Source organism: Diceros bicornis, chromosome 14, assembly GCF_020826845.1.
Source record: "Diceros bicornis minor isolate mBicDic1 chromosome 14, mDicBic1.mat.cur, whole genome shotgun sequence".
Lineage (NCBI taxonomy): Eukaryota > Metazoa > Chordata > Mammalia > Perissodactyla > Rhinocerotidae > Diceros > Diceros bicornis.
The window spans coordinates 38,294,676-38,312,013 of NC_080753.1; the positions used below are offsets into that span (position 1 = coordinate 38,294,676).

At 37.9% G+C, this 17,338-nt stretch overlaps 2 non-coding genes across 2 annotated transcripts; both read left to right on the plus strand.

Annotated features, from left to right (window-relative positions):
* The first annotated feature begins 590 nt into the window (after window positions 1–590).
* On the plus strand, window positions 591–664 carry TRNAT-UGU (transfer RNA threonine (anticodon UGU)). The gene has a single exon. It is a non-coding gene; the product is annotated as a tRNA-Thr (tRNA).
* A 15,645-nt stretch (window positions 665–16,309) lies between these two features.
* Window positions 16,310–16,382, plus strand: TRNAR-UCG (transfer RNA arginine (anticodon UCG)). Its single transcript has one exon. It is a non-coding gene; the product is annotated as a tRNA-Arg (tRNA).
* The last annotated feature ends 956 nt before the right edge of the window (window positions 16,383–17,338 follow it).

Below are 17,338 nucleotides of genomic sequence, written 5' to 3' on the forward strand. Positions count from 1 at the left end.
CAATGTGTTTTAACAAGCCCTCCAGGTAATCCTGAGGCACACTGAAGTTTAAGAACCACTGTTCTAGGGCAGTGCTTCTTAACTATAATGCGCATATGAATCATCTGGGAGTTGTTAAAATGCAGATTCTGATTCTGCTGATCTGGATGAGGTTGGAGATTTTTCATTTCTAACAAGCTCCTAAACGGTTCCTTGCCCACAAACCATGCTTTGAGTAGCAAGACTCTAGGATCTGGAGGTCGGGAGGGCAGTGTTGGGAGGCCAGAGCTAGGGACAAAGACTGCTGCTCAACACTGAGGCAACTATTCACCATATGCAAAGTTGTCAATCACGGTCTCAGATGAGGGTGTATCTGGGTGCACAGAGGACTACTGTCAGGAACTGGGAGTAAACCTGAACCTTAGCTCCTGTGTTGCTGTGAGCCATAGTGATCACCACACTGTCAAGCCCTTTGTTCAGCCGCTGAAAAGCGCACGTTCAAACTACCTATATATAAATGAAACGGGAAAAGATCTTGTTGATGTTTCTCAAAATAAAAAGAAAAATGATTAATTAAATAAAAGTTACCTTTTGAAACACTTTGCTTGTTTGGCTCCATGGCTTAGTTGGTTAAAGCGCCTGTCTTGTAAACAGGAGATCCTGGGTTCGAATCCCAGTGGGGCCTGCTTTGGTGTGCTCACTTTTAGCGAGCATTCCTTTAACCCTGAGAAGGGATGAAGAAACGGTCCTGACCACAGTACCACAGCATCTTCTGCCTCCTTTCCTCTCCCAGAAAAGGCAGAATTCTAAGAAATAAGCTTAAACCTTCGGGACTCGCTAGAGGGTCTTGTTCTGGGGAATTTAACCTGCTTCTATCTCCTTTGTGGTAAGGTTGTCCTGGGAGGAGCGCAGGTAGGTGTCGAGCACGTGGCCCGCCGGCGCTCCTCTGCGAGTTCCGACTCTGTCCAGGGCGGGGGGATGGAGCTGGCAGAACCTTCCCAAATTATAACCCTCTGGTTGCTGCTGCAGCCAGGGACTGATTGAATCGTTGCTTCAAACTGCAGCCCATGCTTAAGAACAAGTAAGGACTATTACTATTTCTGAGGTTTTTCTGGAGCTAAGATTTATGACTCAAGCAGAGATTCAATAAACTCATAAACCAACAATTGATTGTTACAGGCACAGTGTTTGGAGATAATCCTAGCGCGTCTGTGTTGATGCAAGAGCGCAGTCTACATCCTGCCTAGGACGTACTGACGCTTTTCTTCTCCCGTCCGGGTCCTCGAAGACGCCCATAGACACAATATCGTGGTTTGATTGTGCCTTGCGCAAGCGAAGTTCTGTGCAGTGTTTGTTGAATGAATAAATGGATGCTTGAATGAACGAACGAACGATGAATCAGATTAGGGCCATGTGTCCACGTTCCCTATAGGATCCGAAGGGACTCTCTCTCCTTCTACCTCCTCCTAGCCCTTCTCATTTCTCTCCTTCTGCCTCCCCCTTTCTTCCTCCTCTCCTCCTTCTCCCTCCTCTCCTCCCTCTCTCTCTCTGATTGGTGGTTTAGTCTCTGCTTCCATCATACATAATTACTGAATGACGAGTTGGAGACTCCTGGAAGAGTATGGCCCAAATCTAGGGGCGCAGAGTGAGGGTAAGGCGAAAACTATACGAAATTCAACAAGGGGTCGAAAACTCCACCCTCAGAAATTGGCTTTCACTCGGAAAGCTGAGGCCCACACTTCCTTCGGCATCAGCGAGCTAACTCCTGCCGCCCATCCTCTCCGCTTTCCATTGGTTCCCACTGCCCAGAGGATGAGAGGGTGCACGGGTGTCAGCAGAGTTGCTACTCGTTTAAATAATGGGAGTTTCCCTTGAAATAATAATAATTCATTTAAAAAACAGCAATAACAATATTATAGTAACAACAAAGTATAATATTTCCTTATTTCTCAATATAACATTGAATGAAAAACAGCAACTCAGAATAATTACTCCAGTATAATTTCATTTCTGGACATTTAAAAACACAAAACTATCTATTGTTTGTGGATGTGCATATGTTTAGTAAAGCAGAAAATATGAACAAAAAGGATACAAACAATTATAGGGTACTGGCTTCTTTTGCAGAACGAGATGAGGGCTATGTCTTAATGTCCCCATTTCTTAAGGAAAATTTGAACAAAAATATAGTACTGTGAGTCTTTTCCCCTGCAATGTAAACAGTTAAGAATTCCTGACATAATTTTTCCCATTGAAACGTCACAACTTATTTTCTTTGATTTTTCTACCAAAAGACCCAATTTCTGGCCTGTAACCAGGCATCTATAGTCAAGTATGAGAAGATCAGAAACCTGTTGATGATAGACTCAATGACTGTAATTAATTTATTCTGGTAACTAACAATATTTGAATGGAGCAGAATAGAATCCTCTAGTGGGAAACAAAAGCAAATGGTCTTGTCCATAACCAAGCAACAAGGTCTCAATTGATGATCAATTTGAAGGGAAGGACATATTATGGACAATATGAATTTCCAGTGTATTGCAATCCATCCTGATGGCACCTGACACCACTGATGCCAAGTGACAAAAGCATTTTAAAATTAAAGATAAAATCTTTACATGCCCATGTACAACTTCAACTGATCTGAAAATGGGATGTACATGAGTAAAAGTATACTTCTACTGAAGCTGAAATGGGATATGGTCACTGAAAAATATATATATCAATGACACTTTTCCTTTTCTTTATAAGTATTCCCCATGCTCTGAGCTCAGTAAACAGGGCAGCCAATATAATATTGTTGAATTAATTAAGAAATATGGAACATTCCAATTTTTCTAGCATCTCGCATTGTTTTTGAGCGCCATGTTGTGGATTAGAAGAAGAGAGAGCAATACTGTGGTGTTACCAACTGTCTGTCTAGGTAGCACCCAAGGTGGTATGGTGTGAAAGACACTTATTGGCCTCTGAAGTTTTGGCCTGATCTTGGAGAAAGCAGCCTGAGAAAAAGATGTTTGATAAGAGCACAAGTGCCTAAGAACAAAAATTATGTTAGCCTTATCTGTGTCATTAATGAAAATGTCCATACTTTTATATTGGAAGATAACATAACGAATCTCAGGGTTTTTAGCTTCTCTAAGTGTGAGGAACCCCATATTACTCTATTTATTTACAACATCTATGGTTATAAAATGCACAAAGCAGCACAAGAACGTGGAAGTGACTGTCCCTTTTGAGAGAGAGTACACATTCAGATCAGATGAGACCAGAATCTTGGCATGTATGGAAGAGCAGAAAGCAATACTCAATTGCCACTCCAGCCCTCTCTCTTTCTTATACACAAGATTCTTTTATAAAATGTTGTGTGATATACCTTGATTTCTATGTATTTTTTATATATACACATAAGATAATATTAAATAACAATAGATAAAATTACATAGGCTTTAAACTTTACCTTTTGAAATATAATTAATCCTATCAAGCATATTATAAGACTGAATTTTTACTACATACTTTGATTTTACTATCAATTTGAATGACATGAAGAACAAGTGATTTACATATAGACAAGAGTACATCAAGAAAAAAAATTTAGTGGAGAAGCTCTCTTTTTTAAATTAAGACAATTTTTTAGAGCAGTTTTAGATTCACAGAAGAACTGATGGGAAGGTACAGAGATTCCTCATATATCCCTTACCCACACCTAATGTATAGCTTCCCCAATTATCAACATCTCCCACCAGAGTAACACGTTTGTTTCAATTGATGAACCTACATTGACACAACATTCTTACCCAAAGTCCATAGATTACATTATAATTCACTCTTGGTTTTGTACATTCTATGGGTTTGGACGAATGTATGACATGTATCAATCATTATGGTATCATGCAGAGTATTTTCACTGCCCTAAACATCCTTGGTGCTTTGCTTATTCATCCCTCCACTCTACCATGAAAGCCTGGCAACCACTGAACTCTTTACTGTCTCTATAGTTTTGCCTTTTCCGAAATGTCGTATAGTTGGAATCATACAGCATGTAACCTTTTCAGTTTGGCTTCGTTCACTTTGTAATATGCACTTAAGGTTCCTGGATGTCTTTTCATGGCTTGATAGTTCATTTCTTTTTAGTACCGAATAATATTCCATTGTCTGGATGTACCACAGTTTATTTATCCATTTACCTATTGAGGGACATCTTGGTTGCTTCCCAGTTTTGGTAATTATGAATAAAGCTGCTATCTACATCCATGTGCAGGTTTTTGTGTGGACATAAGTTTTCAACTCTTTGGGTAAATACTAAAGATTGTGATTGCTGGATTGTATGGCGAGAGCATGCTTAGTTTTGTAAGAAACCAACAAACTGTCTTCTAAAGTGACTGTACCATTTTGCATTCTAACCAGCAATGTATGAGAGTTCCTGTTGCTCCACATCCTCTCCAGCATTTGGTGTTGTCAGTGTTCTGGATTTTGGCCATTCTAATTGGTATATAGTGATATCTCATTGTTGTTTTAATTTGCATTTACCTGATGACATATGATGTGGAGCATCTTTTCATATGTTTATTTGCCATTTGTATATCTTCTTTGGTAAGGTGTCTGATCCATTTTTTAATTAAGTTGTTTTCTTATTGTTGAGTTTTAAGAGTTCCTTGTGTAGTTTGGATACCAGTCCTTTATAAGATATGTGTTTTGCAAATATTTTCTCCCAGTTTATGGCTTATCTCCACATTCTCTCGACATTGTCTTTCACAGAGCAGAAGTTTTTAATTTTAATAAAATCCAGGTTATCAATTATTTCTTTCATGGATTGTGCCTTTGGTGTTGTATCTAAAAAGACATCACCGTACTCAAGGTCATGTAGGTTTTCTCCTATGTTATCTACTAGGAGTTTTATGGTTTTGCATTTTATATTTGGGTCTGTGATACATTTTGGGTTAATTTTTGTGAAGGGTGTAAGGTCTGTGTCTAGATTCATTTTTTTGGCATGTGGATGTCTAGTTGTTCCAGCACCATTTGTCAAAAAGACTATTTCTGCTCCATTATATTGCCTTTGCTCCTTTGTCAAAGATCAGTTGACTATATTTATGTGGGTCTATTTCTGGGCTTTCTATTCTGTTCCACTGATCTATTTGTCTATTCTTTTACCATTACCACACTGTCTTGATTACTGTAGCTTTATGATAAGTCTTGAAGTCAGGTGTCAGTCCTCTAACTTTGTTCTTCTCCTTCAATACTGTGTTGGCTATTCCGAGTCTTTTGCCTCTCCATATAAACTTTAGAATCAGTGTGTTGACATCCACAAAATAATTTTCTGGGATTTTGGTTGAGATTGCATTGAATATATAGATCACGTTAGGAAGAACTGACATCTTGACAATATTGAGTTTTCCTATCCATGAACATGGAATATCTCTTCATTTATTTAATTTTTTGTTTAAAATTCTATATTCATTAGAATTTTATAGTTTTTCTTGTATAGATCTAGTACATATTTTTTAGAATTATACCTCAGTATTTTTGGGGGTGCCAAAAAGTGGTATTGTGTTTTTAGTTTCAGATTCCACTTTCATTGCTGGTATATAGGAAAGTAATTGACTTTTGTAAATTAACCTTGTATCCTGCAACCTTGCTATAATTGCTTATTAATTCCAGGAGTTTTTGTCAATTCTTTTGGATTTTCTACACAGATGATCATGTTATCTGCGAACAAAGACAGTTCTATTTTTCCTTCCCAATCTGTATACCTTTTATTACTTTTACTTATCTTATTGCATTAGCTAGAATTTCCAGTACAACGTCAAAAAAGAGTAGTGAGAGGGGACATCCTTACCTTGTACCTGATCATAGTGGGAAAGCTTCATGTTTCTCACCATTAGAATGATGCTAGCTGTAGGTTTCTTATAGATATTCCTTACCAAGTTGAGAAAGCTCTCCTCTATTTATAGTTTACTGAGTGTTTTTATCATGAATGGCTGTCGTATTTTGTCAAAGGCTTTTCTGCATCTATTGACATGATCATATAATTTTTCTTTTTTAGCCTATTGATGTGATGGATTACATTAATTGATTTTCGAATGTTGAACCAGCCTTGCATACCTGGGATAAATCCCACTTGGTCATGGTGTATAATTCTTTTGTACATTGTTGGATTCAATTTGCTAATATTTTGTTGAGGATTTTTTCATCTATGTTCAAGAGAGATATTGGTCTGTAGTTTTCTTTTCTTGTAGTGTCTCTGTCTAGTTTTGGTATTAGGGTAATGCTGGCTTCGTAGAATAAGTTAGGAAGTACTCCCTCAGCTTTTATCCTCTGAAAGAGATTGTAGAGAATTGGTATAATTTCTTCCTTAAATGTTTGGTAGAATTCACCAGTGAACTCATTTGGTCTTGTTGTTTTGGAAGGTTGTTAATTATTAATTCAATTTCTTTACTAGATGTAGGCCTATTCAGATTGTCTATTTCTTTTTGTGTGAGTTTTAGCAGAATGTGTCTTTCAAAAAATTGCTCCATTTCTGGGGCCGGCCCAGTGGCGCAAGCGGTTAAGTGCTCACACTCCGCTGCGGCGGCCTGAGGTCCGCCAGTTCGGATCCCAAGCACACACCAACATGCTGCTTGTCGAGCCATGCTGTGGCGGTGTCCCATATAAAGTAGAGGAAGATGGGCACAGATGTTAGTTCAGGGCCAGTCTTCCTCAGAAATAAAAGAAGAGGGTTGGCATCAGATGTTAGCTCAGGGCTGATCTTCCTCCACCCCCCCCCAAAAAAAAATTGGTCCATTTCATCTAGGTTATCCAATATGTGGGTAGAGAATTATTCATAATATTTATTTATTACCCTTTTAATGTCCTTAGGATCAATAGTGATGCCCCCCCTTTCACTTCTGATATTAGTAATTTTTGTTCTCTTTTTTTCTTAGTTAGCCTAGCAAAAGGCTTATTAATTTTATTGATCTTTTCAAAGAACCAGATTTTTGGTTTCATTAACTTTCTCCATTGATTTCCTGTTTTCAAGTTTATTGATTTCTGCATGAATTCTTATTATTTCTTCTGCTTACTTTGGATTTAATTTGAACATCTTTTTCTCATTTCCTAAGGTGGAAACAGATGTTTGATTTTAGATCTTTCTTCTTTTCTAATATATGCATTCACTGCTATAAATTTCCCTCTAAGCACTGTTGTCACTGTATCCCACAAATTTTGATAAGATATATCATTTTCATTTAGTTCAAAACATTACTTAATTTCTCTTGAGATTTCTTGTTTGACCCATGTGTCATTTGACCCATTTGTGTTGTTTAATCTCCACGTTTTGTGATTTTCCAGTTATCTTTGTTATTGATTTCTAGTTTCATTCCATTGTGGTCTGAGGGAAGATATTGTATGATTTCTATTCTTTAAAAATTTTTAAGGTGTCTTTTATGGTCCAGGAAGTGGTCTGTCTTGGTGAGTGTTCCATGTGGGCTTGAGAAGAATGTGTATTCTGCTATTATTGGATGAAGTATTTTATAGATGTCCGTTATATCCAGTTGATTGATGGTGTTGTTCAGTTCAACTATGTCCTTACCGATTTTCTGCCTGCTGTATCTGTCCATTTCTGATAGAGGAGTGTTGAAATACCGAACTACAATAGTGGATTCATCTATCTCTCCTTGTAGTTCTATCAGTTTTTACCTCACGTATTTTGACACTTTGTTGGTAGGTGCATTCAGGTTAAGCGTTGTATATCTTCTTGGAGAATTGACCCCTTTTTTCTCATGCAATGCCCTTTTTTATCCCTGATAACTTTCCTTACTTTAAAGTCTTCTGTGTCTGAAATTAATATAGCTACTCCTGCTTTCTTTCAACTAGTGTTAGCCTGGTATAATTTTCTCCATCCATTTACTTTTAATCTATATGTGTTTTATGTTTAAAGTGGGTTTCTTATAGACAATATACAGTTGGATAATGTTTTTTGATCCACTCTGACAATCTTTGTGTGTTAATTGGTGCATTTAGATCATTGATACTCAAAATGATCGTTGATATTATTGGATTAATATCTAACACATTGTTACTGTTTTCTATTTGTTGCTCTTGTTCTTTGTTCCTAATTTTGTCTTCCACTCTTTCTCTGCCTTTTGTGGCTTTAATTGGGCATTTTATATGATTCCATTTTCTCTCATTTCTTAGCAGATTGGTTATACTTCCTTTTTTTTTTTTTTAACTATTTTAGTGGTTGCCGCAGAGTTTGCAATATGTATATTTACAGCTAATCCAAGTCCATTTTCAAATAATACAATACCACTTCATGGGTAATGTGAGTACCTTATAATAACAGAATAATCTTAATACCTTTCTCCCATCCCATGTATCATTGCTGTCATTCATTTCACTTATGAATAAGCATACACAAGCATATATATAAGGTATATACATAAGCATACGTAATCAAATACATTGTAGCTATTATTATTTTGAGCAAATTGTTATCTGTTAGATTGATTAAGAATAAGAAAAACAAAAGTTTTTATTTTACCTTCGCTTATTCCTTCTTGGATGCTCTTCCTTTTTTCATGTAGATTTGAGTTTCTGACCTATATTATTTTCCTTCTCTCTAAAAAGCTTCTTTTAACAATTCTTGCTACTGCCATAAATTTGCTTAATTTTTGTTTGTCTGAGAAACTCTTTATTTTTCCTTCACTTTTGAAGGATAGTTTTGTAGGGTACAGAATTCTAGGCTGGTGGGGTTTTTCTCTCAACACTTTTAAGTATTTCACTTCACTCTGTTCTTGTTTGTATAGTTTCTGTGGAAAAATTTGATGCAATTTTTATCTTTGTTCCTCTATAGGTAAAATGGTTTTCTTCTCTAGCTTCTTTCAGGATTTTTTCTTTAGCATTTTTTTTTCTTTCTAGAGTTTTAACATAATACATCTAGGTGTAGTTCTTCAGAAATTTTTCCTGCTTGGTGTTCTCTAAGCTTCCTGGATCTGTGGTTTGGTGTCTGACATTAACTTGGGGAAATTCTCAGTCATTATTATTTCAAATATTTCTTCTATTCTTTCTCTCGTTCTTTTCCTTTCTTGTATTCCCATTTTGTGCATGTTGCACCTTTTGTAATTGTTCCTCAGCGCTTGGATATTGTAGTCTGGTTTTTTTCAGTCATTGTTCTGTTTGCTTTTTGGTTTTTGAGGATCTAGTAATATATCCTCTGGCTCAGATATTCTTTCCTCAGCCATGTCCAGTCTACTAATAAGCCCATGAAAGGCATTCTGCCTTTCTGTTTCAGTGTTTTTTATCTCTAGCATTTATTTTTGTTTCTTTCTTAAGATTTCTATCTCTCTGCTTACATTGACTATTTGGTCTGGCATGCTGTCTATGTTATCCATTCAAACACTTAGTATATTAATCATAGTTGTTTTAAATTCCCAGTATGATAATTTCAGCATCCCTGCTATGTCTGGTTTTCATGCTTGCTGTGTCTCTTCAAATTGTGTTTTCTGCCTTTTGGTATGCCTTGTAATTTTTTTCTTCTTAGTTGGACACGATGTACCAGGTAAAAAGAAATGATGGAAATAGACCATTAGTAATGTGGTGATGAGGTATGGGGGAGGGGAAACATTCTATAGTCCTATGGCTAGGTTTCAGTCTTTTAGTGAGCCCATGTCTCTGGACTGTGAATTTCACATGTGTTTCTAAGTTTTTCCCCCCCTTTTCTGTGGGACAGGATGGCTAGTGATGGACATGATGCAGAACTAGAAACCCCATACAGAGTTTAGGGAAAACAAAAAAAAAGGATGTTCTTATGCTCAGGTTTAGTAACAGCAAGGAACTGTCCGGGGGACCAAAGGAAGGAGTGCTGCCTGGTGAGGGCTGCTTGACAAGAGCTATAACATTAGGCAGAGGGACACAGCCAATTATCATGATCTGACCTGCTCATGCCGCTCTTTCGCATAACCCAACAGGAAGCCAGAGGGCAAGGACTCCCATGCGTGCAGCCCTGAAGGCTCAGCCTCCCATGAGACAGAGCAAGAGGAGAAGGACAGAAATAGCTATCCTTTTGATTTGTTTTCTAATTATTTAATTAGTATTAATTTAACCTCTTTAAATAAATTTTAAGCTTCTAGTGTTACTCATCTTAAATCCTCCTGAAGATCTAGTTTAGAATTTGACACAGAGCTCAGAAAATTTTATTACAGATTCCCAGTCTAAAATATACCTTAAAGAAAGGTCGATTAATCAAACTCTTCTATGTGATGCTTAAATCTCTTTAGTTTGCCTCCTTACAACTTCCATTCAATAGTATTTATTGTGTTTTCTTATACAGAAAGGAAAGTCTCAATCTTTTTTTTGTATGTCCTACTTTCAGAGATTTGAAAATACCAATAAAATATTCAACTCTAATTAATGATATGAGATATGATATATGCAACTTACTTTGTAATGTACCAGTAAATAAGACAGATTAATGGATGGATGAGTGGATTGGTAGATATGTGATAAAGCACATATGGAAAAATGTTAGTTTGAGTTTAGGTGGTGGTGAGTTTATGGGTGTTCTCTGTATAATCCCTTCAACTTTTCTCTATGTTTAAAATTTTTCATCATAAAATATTTGAAGAAAAGAAAAGAAGTAACCTTCCCAGTGAGAATTTCTCTATCCACTTAGCTAACTTTTAACGATCCCAACATAGTTTAACCCCCTCTCTGGCCTTTTTTCCTTGGTATTATCATTATTTAAAACAATACAATTTACTTATTTATCTGCCTTATCATGTCTCTCCAACTAGCATCCCCATGAGGGCAGGGATTTCTTTTCTTTGTCCTTCTTTTTACTTTTTTTATCCTTAGTGAGTAGAGCAGTGACTCTCAAACTAGCATGCATCAGAATCACCTGGAGGGCTTATTAAAACACATATTGCTGGGTCTAACCCCAGAGTTTAATTCTCTAAGACTAGGGTTGGACCCAAGAATTTGCATTTTTAATGCCTTTCCAGGTGATGGTGATGCTGGTGCTGCTGGTGCTAGGATGAAGATTTGAGAGTTGCTGGTCTAGAGCAATGCGTGGCATGTAGTTGGTGCATAGTTAACATTTGTTGCTGAATGAATTAACATATTAAATAAATAAAAGTAACACACAGAGCTTTGAAGAGTAAACAGTGAAGAAACAATATATACCATTTTCATGTGTATGCATAAAATTGTCCTGAAAGTATACACATTAAACTGATACCAGTGGTTACCCGAGGGATGTAATGGGAGGTAGGGCTTGGGTAGAGACTTTCCCTGAAATTTTTTTTTTTGTACTTTTTGAATTCTGAACTACGTGACTGTATTATGTATTCAAAATATTAAAATAAAGAACTAAACAATACAAAATAGAATTCTGTCCCTTTGGACCAGGCGTATTGTCCTTTGATATGAGGGAGAGAAAGAGATTAATTTTTTTTCCTCTTCAAACTTGACCATAATTACCAAGCAATTACTGTATAAATTTTTTTCTGAAAGACTTTCAGCAACTTCATTAAAATGCTTATCTACTTAGCTATTTTACTTATGTTAAGAATGCTGTACCACTTAAGCCAATTACCTCAAATTGAATTCCCTCTGTCTTCTTAAAAGATCAATTTTTTCCTGAGAAATTAATTCCCTTAATTACACAAAATGGGCAAGAATATTGATAGCAGCAGGATTCAAACTGATATCCTAAAACAGACTAGAGCCTTAATCCAGAGCCTTAGGTCATTTGGCCACACTACCATGTTGGAAAAGTATTTGCAAATAGTTTTACTTTTTAGAAGATGCAAGAGTATATTTTGCATGAATGCAGGGTTGGCAACCCAGTACTTTTTTGCCTCCTGTCTATAGACACTGGTCAGGGGTTTCAGTTCTTTCAAACTGGGAAAATTAATTGGAGTATGCATTCAGACTGTCCACTTAATTCCTACCTATGAAAAGTCACTTTCTCCATCCTTCCAAATCAATCACCAGATAAAGAGTTTTCTCGACACTTGTTTTGGACCAGGCTTCTGTTTCAAACTGTTTCTGTGAGTTTTGTCACCCATGCTTTCTGTGCTAAGAAACCAAGTGGAAAGGGATTGGACTTAAAAAGGAAAAATCATTCCATTGTAAGAAAATCAGTCCTTGAGCAAATGATTTAAAATTCTGTTGGCTTAAGTGACACAGGCATTTCCACAGTGTTGAAATAGAATCTCGTGTTTTTAACAGCTGATTTTGTTGGGCTATGGAGAACTGTTTTTATTTTTTTTATTTATTTATTTTTTGTGAGGAAGATCAGCCCTGAGCTAACATCCATGCTAATCCTCCTCTTTTTATTCTTTTTGCTGAGGAAGACCGGCTTTGAGCTAACATCTATTGCCAATCCTCCTCCTTTTTTTTCCCCAAAGCCCCAGTAGATAGTTGTATGTCATAGTTGCACACCGTTCTACTTGCTGTATGTGGGACGCTGCCTCAGCATGGCTGGAGAAGTGGTGCATCGGTGCACGCCTGGGATCCGAACCCGGGCCGCCAGTAGCAGAGCGCGCGCACTTAACCACTAAGCCATAGGGCTGGCCCAGGAGAACTGTTTTTAATCTATCTTTTTAACTAGTTTGTCATATTTCATTTTTTTCCATTTTTAGTTTGTCCATTTCTTTTATATGTAATTACAGATCTATGAAAACCACATATGATGCTTGCAAAAGTGTTTGTAGTAGACTTAAGTATTCTTGCTGTGACTCAGTTAAGTCCATTCCAAAGTATACATCTATCTTGTAATCATTCAGCTAAAATGAAATTGTCCCTCCGCTCAAATTTTGTTCAAATGGCAAGACTGATCATGCTACACATGGACCGAGAAGATAAGTAAATGTTTATTACTCACATAATGAGGCTTTCTGGGGAGAGCAGAGAAGGCTCCTAAGCAAGTCCAAAAATGGCTTGAGAGAGCAAGGAGGAGTGATTGGCTTTGGCTATTATTTGGTTAGAGGGCAGGGCTGGGGTGAAGGTTCCTGAGTGAAAGCCAGGGCTAGTGTTGTTTGACCTTCCCACTGGTACCAAGAGAGGGAGCTTGTGCACTTTCTTATGGGCTGCCTTAGATGTGACTAAGAGATAGTGATGGGTCTTGAAAGCTGTCAGAGTCACCCCTTAATTACAATAGAAATTACCCAATAAAAATTTGTGCACAAGTCCACAAAGAAGCATATGCAAGAGTGTTCCTAACAGCCTTATTCATGGTATCCCCAAACTAGAAACAATCCATATGTCCATCAGCAGTAGAATAAACAAATGAATTATGGCATATTCACACAATGGGATATATATATAGCAACAAAAAATAACATGGTTAAAAGCAACAACATAGATGAATCTCACATATTACTTCACAAAATAAGCCAAGCATAAAACAGTACATATTGTATAATTCTATTTATATAAGTTATTAAAATGTACAAAACTAATAGATGAATTCAGAAGTCAAAAGAGTGGTCACCTTATGACAAAAGTGATTAGCAGGCACATGAGGGGGCTTCTGGTAGGCTGGTAATGTTCTTTTTATTGACACAGATAGCCCAAGTGACAAAACTTAGCTCTGGATCCCTTTTGATGGAAACAGCAGCGATAAATTGGAACAAAAGGTCTGGGTGAGGGTTCATAGATATGTTCTCTCTTTAAATATTCAGTGATCTATATAGATTTATGTTTGGGCACTTTTCTGAATGTTTGCTATACTTCAATTTAAAAAGTTTACTTTAAAAAGAAAAACAATCCACCAATTAAGAAAAGAGAACATTGCCATTATTTTAGAAGTTCCATGTGCCCCACTTCATTTTACATCTCTCTCTCTCACTCTGAGATAACCACTATAATAATACTTGTGATAAATATTCTCTTGCTTTTATTTATTAGGTTTCCTACTTACATGTGCACCCATAGAACAACAGATTATTTAGTATGCTTAGTTTGTAGTTTTTATAAATGAAACCGTGCTATATTTGTTTTGGCATATTTTCTTGTTATTGAAATATTATTATGTTAATATCCCATTTTCTGTGATTTCTAGATTTTTCTTTATTGCATGTAATTGCTTTTGTAATGTTTTATAACTGTCAGGAAAATGTGTTAAAACTGTTTTACAGTTGCAATTTATTTTTGTTTGTTTAGTTGATCTTTGTACACAAGCATCCAATCTGTTTTAGAAAAAAAGAGTTCTGTTTCTTCCTTTCTAGTCATTACACCTTTTTTACTTTCCTTTTTTCTGGTAGGGATTGGAAGTGTCAATTCCTGGTATACTCTATGTGTTTCCAATTTCAAACAGAATGTTTCGAATTTTTCACCTTTGAGTATTATGTTTATTGCAGATTATTTTTGTATGTGAAAAATCAGGTTAAAGAAATTTCCTTCTATTTCCAGACTGTCGTATCATGAGTGGACATTGAAATTTATTAAATGCTTTTTCTGCATGTACTTAGATGAACATAAATTTTCCTTTAATTTCTTGATATGCTGAATCATAACTGTTTTTTAATGTTAAATTTGACATTCCATTTTTGGTAAAAACCCAAGTTTGTCACAATTTTTAAACATTGTTGGATCCAGTTTGCCTTTTTTTTAAAGATATTTGCATTTATGTACATGAATGAGATTGGCCTATGATTTTCCTTTCTCACACTCTCTTTGCTGGTTTTGATATTAGGATGAAGTCAGGCTGGTAAAATGAGATGGAGAGGCTTCCCTCTGTTACTATATTTGGAAACGTTTGTGTCCAGTTGAAATTATTTTCCCTGGAATGCTTTGTAGAACTTGCAGATGAAACTATCTGGGTTTAGAGTTTTCTCTGTGGGAAAATTTTTGACTATTCAATTTATTTAACAGTTGAGGACTATTTATATTTGCTATTTCTTCTTTAGTCAAATTTATTAATTGATTTTTTTGCAGAATTTGTTGTTTCATTTAGGTTTTCAAACTAATTGGACAAAATACTTCACACCATTGCACATTCTGATCCACCTTCTATATATACTCTTCTTTTCCTCTTTTTTTTGGCTAACCTTTTCTCATCTTTTAAGTCTCAGTTTAAGTTTGCTTCCTGGAATGTTTACTGAAGGCTGGGTTGAGCACAGACCCAGGCAGTCAGACGCTTTGACCCTGTGTGGCCGAGAGAACCAGGGCGGTTCTCTGAGAGGCAAGAGAAAGACTGCAACCTCCTCAGGCGTAGTCGCTGATCAGAAGAGCTTTTGAGAAAATACTGTTTCTCCAGCACCTCTAAAATGTGAAAAATCTGTGTAAGTGACTTTGGGGGGCGGGGATGTAGGAGCCAGGATGTGCTGAAAAGGTAGGTTCGATAAAGACCAAAATTCGGTCCTCAGGGTTCCCGATTACGGGGAATGACGCCCCCCAGGTGCCTCGGATTCCAGCCCTGTTGCTTTCGCCACGCCCACCACACCCACTGGAGGAGGCTCCACAGCAGGCGGTGAGCGTGAGGGGATCAGACCTCGCGCGCGCCTTCCCATCATCCGCGCGCTTTCCCCGCGGGCACCGTCACTAGTGGGAGGTCAAGATCCGATGAGATGAGGGTGGCTGGGGAGAATGATGAGCTAGAAAGAAAATACACAACCACCACAAATCAACTCGGACCCCAACTCTCCTAACCGGAAATGCAGCTCCTTCCCTCTGAGCCACATAATACTACAACCAAATTGGCTGCACAAGAGGAAGGACACTTTCTAACTGTTCACTAGGTGGCTGGTCCATTCCTGGGCTTTTTTACAGAGGTCTCACTGGAGGGTATTCAGCGGCATCTATTCTTCACGGTTTCTAGACAGGGCCAGGCCTGGGAAGACGCCCTCGATTCCATCCTCAATTCAATTAAGCCGCCTTCGCAGGATTGGACTCTTAGCTGAGAGGGTCGCAGGATCTTTCTCATCCACCTCGTGGTGACTTTCATTTACTCCCAAAGGGTCTCAATTCTGACTTTGTCTTCATTCTGAAGATAAACTGGGAATTTATAGCCTTGATTACAAAAAGACGTTCATTCTTTTTCTCCTGTTTCTTTATATTTTAACGCAACCACTGAGAGAGGCATCGCAGCACCAGTTTAAAATCCTGTTCAGAATGGAAATTTGGTATCAAGCTAAGGGCAAGAGTTTGGAGAAAATCGTAATTCCCATTTCGCCTTAGCCTATTACCTTGTAAAGTTACTTAACTTTTTTGAGTATCGATGACACTATATTTGGAATGAGATTAATAGCGAAGGTAATGTCATTTTGTTAGGATTACACAAAATAATAGAGAGGAATAGTCCAGAGTTTCACCAGTTGTTGTATTTTTTCGCAGTTTCGAAGTGTCAGACCACGTGGCCTAATGGATAAGGCGTCTGACTTCGGATCAGAAGATTGAGGGTTCGAATCCCTTCGTGGTTGCGTCTGGCTTTTTCGCACTCCCCTCTCAGACTTCACCGTCCCAGCTCGCAGATTCCAAATCACAGCATCCGCGCACTTTCGAAAAGAGAACTCAAATTCTCTGCAGCTCTTTCCAGTGGTAAATGGGATGACGCATCTCAGTAGATCTTCCCTGGGACCTGACTGACTGCGCAGAGGGAGCAGGCGCGAGCCCTCACCTTCCAGCCGTTGGTACTTTGGAAGAAGCTCCGGGCCCGGCAAGCACACTGGCGCATGGAGATTGGGAAGAGCGCAAGCTCCCGTCTTGCGGACGCAGCGGTGGGAGCGGCAGGGCGCGAAGGTCGAGATCTAGTCGCCTGGTCCAGCAGTGCCAAGAGGTCTCGGTTATCTTAGCCTGCGAGGACCCTCATTTTTCTATTGGTTTACAATTGGCTCTCGGTAATTTAACAGTGAAAAAAGTGTGTATTGACAGATTTGTCTTTTTGAAGTCAGTTTAAATGTCGCCCCCTTTTGAAAGGGAAACTTCCCACATTTTAGAGGAGCTAGAGAAACCACGTAACCCACTCCTGATTCAGGTGGATGCCTCCCGCGACGGGCGCCGTCTTTCTCCTGGTCTCTGCTGAGACCCGCTCCGGGTCCTCCTGCGCGTCGCAGGGTGAATTAGTTGGACTTTCGGCAATCTGAGGAACCAAGGTTTAAACAGAGACCTGAAACCATGAGAAGAGGCGAGCCAGGCAAATTAAGATGAAGAGGGAGCCGCTTCTGCAAAAGCGGAAAGAATCTGGCCAAATACATTTGAATATTTAGATGACATGGACAAATTATTAGAACAAAATGTATCAAATTGGATTCAGAAGGAATGGCAATTATGAATAGTCTTAAACTATGAAATAATTTGAACTAGTTGTTAAAAATTTTCTTATTGAGAAAAATCCCATCTCCCGTCGTTTGCTGGGAACGGCTTTGAAACATTCAGA